Raw genomic sequence first — 11,216 nt, 5'->3', positions numbered from 1 at the left:
TAAGTGTTCAGATATAGATAAGCCCAGGGTGTTATGCAAGCACAAGAACATTAGAGTAACATCTTTACTAGACCAGAGATGGAAAGTCAGAGAAGTTTTCCCAGAAGGTGGTTCCTCAGCTGAGATCATAAGTCAGACAGGATTTAGTCAAATAACGAAGAGATTGGGGAAGGGCATTCTAAGCAAAAGAATGGCATGAACAGTGATTAGGAGACAAGAGAGAGGCCGGGCCTTCCCTGGTGGTCCAGTGGCTAAGACTCCGCACTCCTAATGCAGAGGACCCAGGTTCAATCCTTGGTCAGGGAACTCAATCCCACATGCCACAACTAAGAGTTTGCATCCTGCAACTAAAAGATCCTGAATGCTGCAACTAAGACCCAGTGCAGCCAAATAAATATTTTAAAAAGATAGAGAGGCTGGCACATTCAGGGAATTAGAGCAAGGGTTAACTGTTTCTGTAAAGAGCCTGACAGTGAATATTCTAGGCTTGGGGGCCATCTGCTCTCAGTTGTGACTACTCAGCTCTGCCACTGGAGCACAGAAGCAGCCAAAGGCAGTATGAGAAAGAATGAGTATGGTCCTATAAAACTTTATTTACAAAAACAGGGCCAGGGCTTGCCAAACTCTGAACCTGGATAATTCAATAAGCATGGAGCAGAAGGAAAAAAAATGGCAGAAGTTCAGGATGGAAGATGAGGTTAGTAAGACAAGATCATCAGTGGCCTTGCACGGCATACTAAGGAATTTGGATGCTACCCTCAAGATCCTGACCTTGTTACTGGAGAATCTTGAAAGAGCTCATTCACCACTGGCAGTCCCTTTCTCTACAGGGTGTAAATGTGCACGTGTGCTGGGGAGGAAGGCTGATACCATGTTTTACACACACACGCATTTGTCCCATGTTAGCAAACTCCCTGATTCAAAGTCCTCCCCGCAAAAAAACTTCATGAATCCGTCTTGTAAACTGACTTACAGGAGGCTTGTCCCACCTGTGTTAGCTCATCAGAAGAGCCTGGACAAGCCTGACTCCAGCTTCCACTCAGTCTGGGTTCTCTGCTCCAGCTCTGTTTCACAAGCATTGATTGGGCTCTTGTCTGGAATGCATTTCCCCTCCACAGCCAACTCTCTTTTCCTATTGAACTCCTCTAGGACCGGGCTTAGGCAACTTCCTTTCTGGAAAAACTTCATTAACCCCTACCCAGGCTGGGCAAATCTTCTCTTCTGATTGTTCCCAAAACAATCTGTACACAACTCTACATTTTTACTCCCTCACTGGGTTATGTTGTAATTGTATGTGGGTTCTCTCCCTATTGAAATTATAAGCTCCCTGGGGATTTCCCCGGTGGTTCAGTGATTAAGACTTGGTGCTTCCAATGCAGAGGGCATTGGAACCAAGGCATTTCACCGTTGGTTAGGGAAATAAGACCCCACATGCCTCTCAGTGTGGCCAAAAAATTTAAAAAAGAATTTTTTTTAAAATGAGAGGCTCCCTAATCCCCTAGCAGGACTTGGAGCATAGTAAGCTATCAATAAGTGGCTGTGAAATAAATAGGTCTAATTCCCTAAATTCTGAAATGTTTAGCCCTTAGAAATTTGGTTTTGGCCAGGAGAGAATGCCACTGTTTTCTGTATGTGGAATGACGATAAACCTCTCTCTACCCTGTTTAGAGGGACCAGGCTCATGGCCAGCTATACTAGCCATTAATAGAAATTCAAATACATCTCTGACTCTCATAGTTTCATGGAAGAGAACTGGCGTTTGTGACATTACAGACAAAAAATAACTCTTTAGAAAAGAGATGGGAGTGAAGGAAGTATTTTTCTACCCTAAACCCTCAGAGAATTCATGCTATCTCATATAGAGATAAATTAAGCAAACTATCAATCAGCTGTGACCTACCTCTTTATGCTAAATTTCCTGCATACTTTGAAAATTGGGTGATTCATTTCAGAGCAGTTTATCTTACCCATATCAAAGAAGAACCATATGAAAGAATAGCCTGAATAAAATAAGAAATATTTTTACTATTTTCTGGTGAATTTAGTGGAACAGAAAGAAAGTGTTCAGTCTATGAAATTTTGCATATACAAACAGGAATGCTTTCTGTGGTATAGAAAGATTGTTGTGTTGTGTTAGTCACTCAGTCATGTCTGACTCTTTGTGGCCCCATGGACTATATAGCCCACCAGGCTCCTCTGTCCATGGAGTTCTCCAGGCAAGAATACTGTAGTGGGTAACCATTCCCTTCTCCAGGGGATCTTCCCAACCCAGGGATTGAACCCAGGTCTCCTGCATTTCAGGCAGATTCTTTACCATCTGAACCCCTAGGGAAGCCCTGGTATAGAAAGATGCTTAGCTACAACAGACAGTTTTGATAGGAATGTATTCCAAGGGTTTCCAGTTTGTTATCCTTAGCATTTGCTAGCCTTTCCACTGTGATAAGTTTGTGTCTACAAATCTTATCCAAAATACATTTATTAGGTTTTTCTATGTATTAGGCCCTGATTCAGTTGGTCTTGGAATTTTGAATTAAAGTTTAGTACATTTCCCCACTTGCTAAGCAATTTTATTCATTTAATTTTGAATATTTTTTAGTTTACTTAAAAAAAGAATCTGAATTAGAGTGGAACAAGGTTCTTTAGAAAAACATCTACTCTATTTTAAGTTGTATCTCATTGCTAATATACAACAGCAATGATTTTTACTTATAAAAATACACCATGTGTCTATATAAAATCAGTTTTTAAAACATATTTATGAGTTAAGAACTTTTTTTCAGAATATAACACAAGAGTGTGATTTACTTCTTAATGAGCCTACAGCTGGGTATATGTAGAAAAGTATGCTCCGTGGTTTCAGACTCTGCAACCCCATGGACTGCAGCCCACCAGGCTCCCCTGTCTATGGGATTTTTAGGCAAGAACACTGGAGTAGGTTACCATTTCCTCCTCCGGGGGATCTTTCCAGCTGAGGGATGGAACCCACATTTACTGCATTGGCCAATAGCACTCTGCCACCTGGGAAGCCTCATACCACTCTATACATTGTTCATTTTAAAAAACTGTGTGGATGATGGACAGATAATTATAATGGTTACTCTCATAGCTGTATAAAGGTGAAAAAGTACTTTCCCACTACTCGAATGTGCTTTTCTAAGTCCATTAAAAGTTGGTTTATCTGGCAAAGGAACAAGCCAAATTATGAGTAAGGAAGGAGTGCTTGGTGTGTATGTACATGTAAAGGAAGGGTATGTCATGAAGGACCTTAAATAGAATCAGGATTATCTGTTTTAACTTTTTATTTTATGTGGAACTATAGCTCATTAAGGCTTCCCTGGGGGTTCAGTCAGTAAAGAATCTTCTGGCAATGCCAGAGACCCAGATTCAATCTCTGGGTTGGGAAGATCCCCTGGAGAAGGGAACAGTTACCCACTCCAGTATTTTTGCCTGGAGAATACCAGGGACAGGAGCCTTGAGGGCTATAGTCCATGGGGTTGCAAAGAGTTGGACACAACTGAGTGACTGACACTTTCACATAGCTCATTAACAATGTTGTGATAGTTTCAGGTGGACAGTAAGGGGACTTGGCCATACATATACATGTATCCATTGTCCCTCCAATTTTTTTTTTTTAAATACGGAACGCTTCACGAATTTGCGTATCATCCTTGCGCAGGGGCCATGCTAATCTTCTCTGTATCGTTCCAATTTTAGTATATGTGTTGCCGAAGCGAGCACGTCCCTCCAATTTTTAAGAAAATATTTATTTATTTATTCAGCTGTGCCAGGTCTTAGTTGCGGCACAAGGGATCTTCAGTTGTGGCATGTGAACTCTTAGTTATGGCACGTGGGATCTTAGTTCCCTGACCAGGGATTGAACCCAGGCCCCCTGCATGAGGAGTATAGAATCTTAGCCACTGGACCACCAGGAAAGTCTCAACACCTAAAGTCTCTTAATCAACTTAAAGGTCTTTCAGAACTGTTTAAAATGAACCATGCTTTTGTTTGATAATGCCTCAGTATGGCAACTTCTATCTTGATGTAATACAAATTTTTAGATAAACCTAAAGGTATTTATTCCCACGTAGTACCAAATCCTGAGGGCATCAAGGTGAAAATTTCCCGTTGAAGTATGCCAGTTTCTATGCTTCAATCCAGGTAAGCCATGTGTTTAGGAGACAAGCAGAAGTCTCAGAGCCAATGTAACTGCTGAGTCTTTCTTGCTACAAAGCTCAGCCTCCCGGTTACATTAAGATCTTACGTTAGAGGTAGCCTGTAAGATCCTCTAAGGCAGGTGACAAACACTGGTTTAACCCTGTTCTGAGGAAAGACATCTGGCAGAAAAGGTTTTCTAGAGAATGATGACACAGATGAGTCACAATTTGTAATAATGAATACAGTATAAGTCCCCTACATACGAACAAGTTCCGTTTCAAGAGTGCGTTTGTAAGTAAGCCCAATTTGTTCGTTAAATCCAACAAAGTTAGCCTGGGTACCCAACTAACACAATCGGCTATACAGTACTGTACAGTAATATGTTTATAAAACTTTTCACACAAATAATACACAAAAAACAAATGTGAAAAAAATAAACATTTTTAATCTTATAGTATATAGTACCTTGAAAAGTACAGTAGTACTATTTATACCACCGCTGCTTTTACACTTGCTTCCAGACATCCCAGGTTTGAAATAAAGATACTGCACTATTGTCCTCTATGCAGTGTGTTTGCTTGTGTGTGTGTCTTAGTTGCTCAGTCATGTCCGACTCTTTGAGATCCCATGGACTGTAGCTGGCCAGGCTCCTCTGTCCATGGAACTCTCCAGGCAAGAATACTGGAGTGGTTTACCATTTCCTTCTCCAGGACTCTATACAGTACTTTACAGTAAAGCATAACCACATGTAAAGAGATGCATACATTTGACAATGTACTCCAGACATATGGACGAACTTACATGATTAGACATGCGAACACAGTCACATCTTTGAAAGTTCACAACTTGAAGGTTCATATGTAGGGAACTTACTGTATTATATATGTCCCTTTTGCAATAGCAAGAGAGGACTGTCATTTAAATTTCATTAAAATTGTGATTTTTGGAAAAGGATTATTGCGTATTTCTTTTAGTATTGAACTGAAAATTGCAAATGCAAAACAAAGTGTATTGAGATAAAGATGTTATTATCTGCTTTTCTTAGACAGGATCTGTCTTGGGGCTGGGCAGAGGAAATGAGTCATTTGAAGGCAAAGAGAAAAAGCCAAAGGGCATGAATATCATCAGGAGCCCTATCACCAATCAAATGGTTTAAACTGCCCTGAATGAGAAAATAAGCATAGTAGGTAGTGCTTCTCTAGAGAGGAAAACAGCAGAGAAGGAAAAGAGATGGGGAGGGCCTTCCCTGGTGGTCTAGTGGTTAAGAATCCACCTTTCAATGCAGAGGACACAAGTTGGATCCCTGGTTGAAAAACTAAGATTCCACAGGCTGCAGGGCAATGAAGCCAGCATGCCACAACTACTGAACCCCACATGCCACAGCAAAGAGCCCGCACATCGCAAGGAAAACTCGGCACAGTCAAAATAAAAATTAATTAATTAATTAGATGGAAAGGAAGAAAAAAAGGGTGGGGGGAGAGCCAAAAAGATGGCATACAGCAGAAAATTCTGTGGGAAGAAACCAGTGAAAATTCTCCTAAGCTGGGGTGCCTCCAGCAAATTTTAAGAAGGGAGATGCCTTGGAACTTTCCTGACAGTCCAGTCGTTGAGATTCCGAACTTCCACTGCAGCGGGCATGGGTTCAATGCCTGGTCAGGGAACTAGGATCCTGCATGCCCCTCAGCGAGGCAAAAAAAAAAAAAAACGGAGATGGTAACACTCAACTTGAGGTCACATTTCCAAAATGTTCATCTGTCTTCTTCTCAAGCCTTCAGTAAAGTCTCCTACATTACCAAATGCACATATGAACAGGATGTCTATATTTGTTGTTGCTGTTGATTCGCTAAGTCGTGTCGAACTCTTCTGTGATCCCATGGACTGTAACCCATCAGGCTTCTCTGTCCATGGGGTTTTCCAGACAAGAATGCAGGAGTGAGTTGCCCTTTCCTCCTCCAGGGGATCTTTCTGACCCGGGGATCTAACCTGTGTCTCCTGCATTGGCAGGCAGATTCCTTACCATTGAGCCACCAGGGAAGCCCAGACAGAGGGTAAGGTAATGTAAAACACCTTGTGTGTTAGTCACTCAGTTGTGTCCGACTCTTTGAGACACAGTTGACTGTAGCCCACCAGGCTCCTCCATTCATGGGATTTATGCAAAAATACTGGAGTGGGTTGCCATTTCCTTCTTCAGGGGATCTTCCCAACCCAGAGATTGAACCCCAGTTTCCCGCATTGCAGACAGACTCTTTACCTTCTGAGCCCCCAGGGAAGCCACCTTGACAGATCCTATAAAAGAGAGAAAAACAAATGTGAAAGTACATTCAGGCTTCAGTTCACAAAACTCAAAACAAACACCAGTGTGATTCATGCATTTTCCATGCTTTATTAATGTATTTGTATTGTGTACCAAACTGTGCTGGTACTGCTTCTGTTGAAAAAAAAAAATTTATATTCTGCCAGAGAATCAATTCTAGGAGTTGGAAATGCCGTTGGAAAAGCCTTTCCAATGGTGACACTTCAACATCTGAGCATCAAGAATGAAATGAGGGACTTTCCTGGTTGTCCAGTGGTTAAGACTCTGAACTCCCACTGCAGGAGGTGTAGGTTCAACTCTTGGTGGGGTAACTAAAATCCTGCATGCTACAGGGAGCAGACAAAAGAAAAAACTAAAGAAATGAACTGCAAGAAGACTAAGTGGCCCTGCCTTAGACTTGAGGTTCTTTCACCAATATGGCAGCCCCCAGAACCACCAAGGAGAGTGTTGTCTACCTGCAAGTACCTGCAGGAGCTGGAGCACTGTCTTGAGGAAAAGGAGTCCTGGCCACAGACACAACATGCCAGAGCCTGAGGCTTCACATTCACCCTACTGTGTCTTGGGGCTCCAGAGCTAAATGTCATCCCCAAATGTACATATCCCTGCTTTCTCCAAGAGGAAAAGAAATTTCCCAAGGACCCACCCGAACAATATCATAAACAACCTCTTACTCAGATCCCTGAATATTAATTATTTTTCTACTGTCTGTAACTCTAATGATGAGGTTGAGCTCCTTGGATCTATCTGAGCCAAATCTTTGTCAATGAGCTCTCGAGTTAATTTGTTACTGAAAATGTACATGGGCGTCCCAGGTGGTGCCAGTGGTAAAGAACCCACCTGCCAGTGTAGGAGACATAAGAGATGTGGGTTCAATCCCTGAATCAGGAAGATCCCCTGGAGAAGGGCGTGGCAACCCATTCCAGTATTCTTGCCCATAGATTCCCACAGACAGAGAAGCCTGGCAGGTTATAGTTTATGGGGTTGCAAAGAGTCGAACACAACTAAAGCATCTGAGCACTATTGAAAGTGTATACACTTAAGTATGAACAAGTGTTTCCATGATGTGTTCCACAGTATATTAGTTATTCAAAGCAGGGCTCAGTATTCAAATTGGGGGAGGTGCAGAGCTAGAGGTTGAGCAGGATCCTTCACTACTCAACATCTCAGAATCTTTAATACTATGTTGAAAAAAATATTTTCCAACGCCCAGGTTTATGCATATGGAAGTGCTTGCTATATCATCTTGAGTTTTTTTAAAGAACTGTATCCATAATTATGATGTAAATCAGAGCAATGACCATTCCCAAAGAAGACTTTGCAATCCTCCCTTTAACCAATTAAATGATAGCTTCATGTTGTTGTTATTTGTTCAGTGATGTCTGACTCTTTGCGATCCCATTGACTGTTGACTGTAGCTCATCAGGCTCCTCTTTCCATGGGATTTCCCAGGCAAGAATACTGGAGAGGGCAGTCATTCCCTTCTCCAGGGTTATTTCCCAATTCAGGGATTGAAACTACATCTCCCACATTGCAGGTGGATTCTTCCCTGAGCCACCAGGGAAGCCCGATGGCTTCATGATCCTACATTCAGTTCAGTTCAGTTCAGTCACTCAGTTGTGTCCAACTCTTTGTGACCCCATGGATTGCAGCAAGCCAGACTTCCCTGTATATCACCAACTCCCGGAGTTTACTCAAACTCATGTCCATTGAGTCAGTGATGCCATTCAACCATCTCATACTCTGTTGTCCTCTTCTCCTCCGGCCTCCAATCTTACTCAGCATCAGGGTCTTTTCCAATGAGTCAGTTCTTCACATTTTTTCCAGTGAGTCAGTTCTTCGCAGTTCTTGGCCAAAATATTGGAATTTCAGCTTCAGCATCAGTCCTTCTAATGAATATTCAGGACCGATTTCCTTTAGGATGGACTGGTTGGATCTCCTTCAGTCCAAGGGACTCTCAAGAGTCTTCTCCAACACTACAGTTCAAAAGCATCAATTCTTCAGCGCTCAGCTTTCTTTATAGTCCAACTCTCACATCCATACATGACTACTGGAAAAACCATAGCTTTGACTAGATAGAACTTGTAGGCAAAGCAATGTTTCTGCTTTTTAATATGTTCTTCCAAAGGGCAAGAATCTTTTAATTTCATGGCTGCAGTTACCATCTGCAGTGATTTTGGAGCCCCCTAAAATAAACTCTGTCACCGTTTCCATTGTTTCCCCATCTATTTGCCATGAAGTGATGGGACCAGATGCCATGATCTTAGTTTTTTGAATGTTGAGTTTTAAACTAGCTTTTTCACCCTCATCTTTCATCAAGAGGCTCTTTAGTTCTTCTTCACTTTCTGCCATAAGGGTGGTGTCATCTGTGTATCTGAGGTTATTGATATTTCTCCTGGCAATCTTGATTCCAGCTTTTCCTTCAGCCAGCACGGCATTTCACATGATATACTCTGTATATAAGTTAAATAAGCAGGGTGACAATATACAGCCTTGATGTACTATTTTCCCAATTTGGAACCCGTCTGTTGTTCCATGTCCAGTTCTAACTGTTGCTTCTTGACCTGCATACAGGAGATAGGTAAAGTGGTCTGATACTGCCATTTCTTTAAGAATTTTCCACAGTTTGTTGTGATCCACACAGTCAAAGGCTTTGGCATAGTCAATAAAGCAGAAGTAGATGTTTGTCTGGAACTCTCTTGCTTTTTTGATGATCCAACAGATGTTGGCAATTTGATCTCTGGTTCCTCTGCCTTTTCTAAATCCAGCTTGAACATCTGGCTTAGAGAATTTTGAGCATTACTTTGCTAGCATGTGAGATGAGTGCAATTGTGTGATAGTTTGAACATTCTTTGGCACTGCCTTTCTTAGGGATTGGAATGAAAACTGACCTTTTCCAGTCCTGTGGCCACTACTGAGTTTTCCATATTTGCTGGCATACTGAGTGCAACACTTTCACAGCATCATCTTTTAGTATTTAAAAGAGCTCACTGGAATTCCATCACCTCCACTAGTATTGTTGGTAGTGATGCTTCCTAAGGCCCACTTGACTTCTCATTCCAGGATGTCTGGTTCTAGGTGAGTGATCACACCGTTGTGGTTATCTGGGTCATTAAGATCTTTTTTGTATAGTTCTTCTGTGTATCTTGCCACCTCTTCTTAATATTTTCTGCTTCTGTTAGGTCCATATCATTTCTGTCCTTTATTGTGCCCATCTTTGTATGAAATGTTCCCTTGGTATCTTGAATTTTCTTGAAGAGATCTCTAGTTTCCCATTCTATTGTTTTCCTCTATTTCTTTGCATTGATCACTTATCTCTCCTTGCTATTCTTTGGAACTCTGCATTCAAATGGGTATATCTTTCCTTTTCTCCTTTGCCTTTAGCTACATTATTTGTGCAAAACTTCTCCTTATCCTAGATCTAACTCAGTGTTGGGTTGCACCCCACAGGTCTATAAGGCCTGCACTTTCCCAGCTTTAAGAACAAAGAGAGAGACCAGAGTCAACTACAGAAACATCAACAGTTTAATGGATAGGGGGTCTTACACATCTGAAGTCAGTTCCTGGAGCAACACCCCCACCAAGTATAGGCCCAGTGAGCAGGACATGGTGGCAGTCTTCACTCCCAAGGCAGGGAGGGGGGTGGAGGGAAATGACGTCAGGCGGATTCATTAGTTACCAGGTAAACCAGCAGAGGAACGAGCCCCTCACTGCCCCTTCGAATCTTTGAAAAAGCAATCACTAACTGGGGCCTGGGGCAAGTACTGGGTTGGCCCAAAGTTTCCGTTTTGTTTTGTTTTTTTTTTTAATAGGCAGAGGAGCATGCAGGTGGCCCTCTATATCTGTGTTTTTTGTATCCAAGAATTTAACCAACACAGATAAAAAATATTCAGAAAAAAATTCCGGATGGGACTTCCCTGGTGGTCCAGTGGCTAAGACTCTGCTTCCAAAGCAGGGGGTGTGGTTTCGATCCCTGGTCAGGAAACTAAGATCCCACATGCTACATGGCCAAAAAAAAAAAAATCCAGAAACTTCCAAAAAGCAAAACTTGAATTTGCTGCACCTGAGTATCTATTTTCATGGCGTTTACATTGTGCATACAACTATTTACCAAATATTTACATCTTATTACACATTATAAGTAACCCAGCGATGATTTTATGTATATAGGAAGATATATATAGATTGTATGAGCTGCATGAGCAAACAAAGGATAAAGGGTTCTTTTGGACCAGACTACCTTCTTTGAGGGGAAGGTCTTTATCATGCAAATGACCTCACTAGTGTTGATGAAGCAATTTCAGATTGACTGTTTTAAAGGTCACGTTTTTGGAAGAGTTGAAACTTTGAGTAAGTCTTGGTTTGCTATCCTGAGGTGCAAATGACTCTATTTGAGGCTTATTGCTTTTCAACAATATTAATTATGGAAAAGTAAAACAAAGAGATGTCACTTTTATCGAGCAAATGGATCAAAATATACAGATTTGGCAACATAAAGTAACTATGTGGATATAGAAGGGAAGATTCTCATACACAGCTATTAAGTGTATAGATTTCTCAGCCTTTGTGAGAATGCTAGTGACAGCGTTGCATAAATGAATGTAGGGTATGTTTATTACAGTATTGTCTGTGGAGTCCCATACCAAGGCCACAGAGGCAGGGCCCAGCACTAAGGTTATCTTTAGAATTGAATGAGCCCCATAGCAACCGTTGCCAAAAGACCCCTGATCCCTACCAGGCAGCTTCCTGG

At 41.7% G+C, this 11,216-nt stretch overlaps 2 non-coding genes across 2 annotated transcripts; one reads left to right on the top strand and one right to left on the bottom strand.

Moving 5' to 3' along the window:
- Nucleotides 1-233: 233 nt before the first annotated feature.
- On the top strand, nucleotides 234-306 carry TRNAR-CCU. Its single transcript has one exon. It is a non-coding gene; the product is annotated as a tRNA-Arg (tRNA).
- Nucleotides 307-3,631: 3,325 nt separating this feature from the next.
- LOC122450734 lies at nucleotides 3,632-3,738 on the bottom strand. The gene has a single exon (XR_006272225.1). It is a non-coding gene; the product is annotated as a U6 spliceosomal RNA (small nuclear RNA).
- Between the last annotated feature and the right edge of the window lie 7,478 nt (nucleotides 3,739-11,216).

This window comes from Cervus canadensis, chromosome 11, assembly GCF_019320065.1.
Source record: "Cervus canadensis isolate Bull #8, Minnesota chromosome 11, ASM1932006v1, whole genome shotgun sequence".
NCBI lineage: Eukaryota > Metazoa > Chordata > Mammalia > Artiodactyla > Cervidae > Cervus > Cervus canadensis.
Note: the sequence above shows the minus strand (reverse complement) of the source record. Positions and strands in the feature narration are given on the sequence as shown.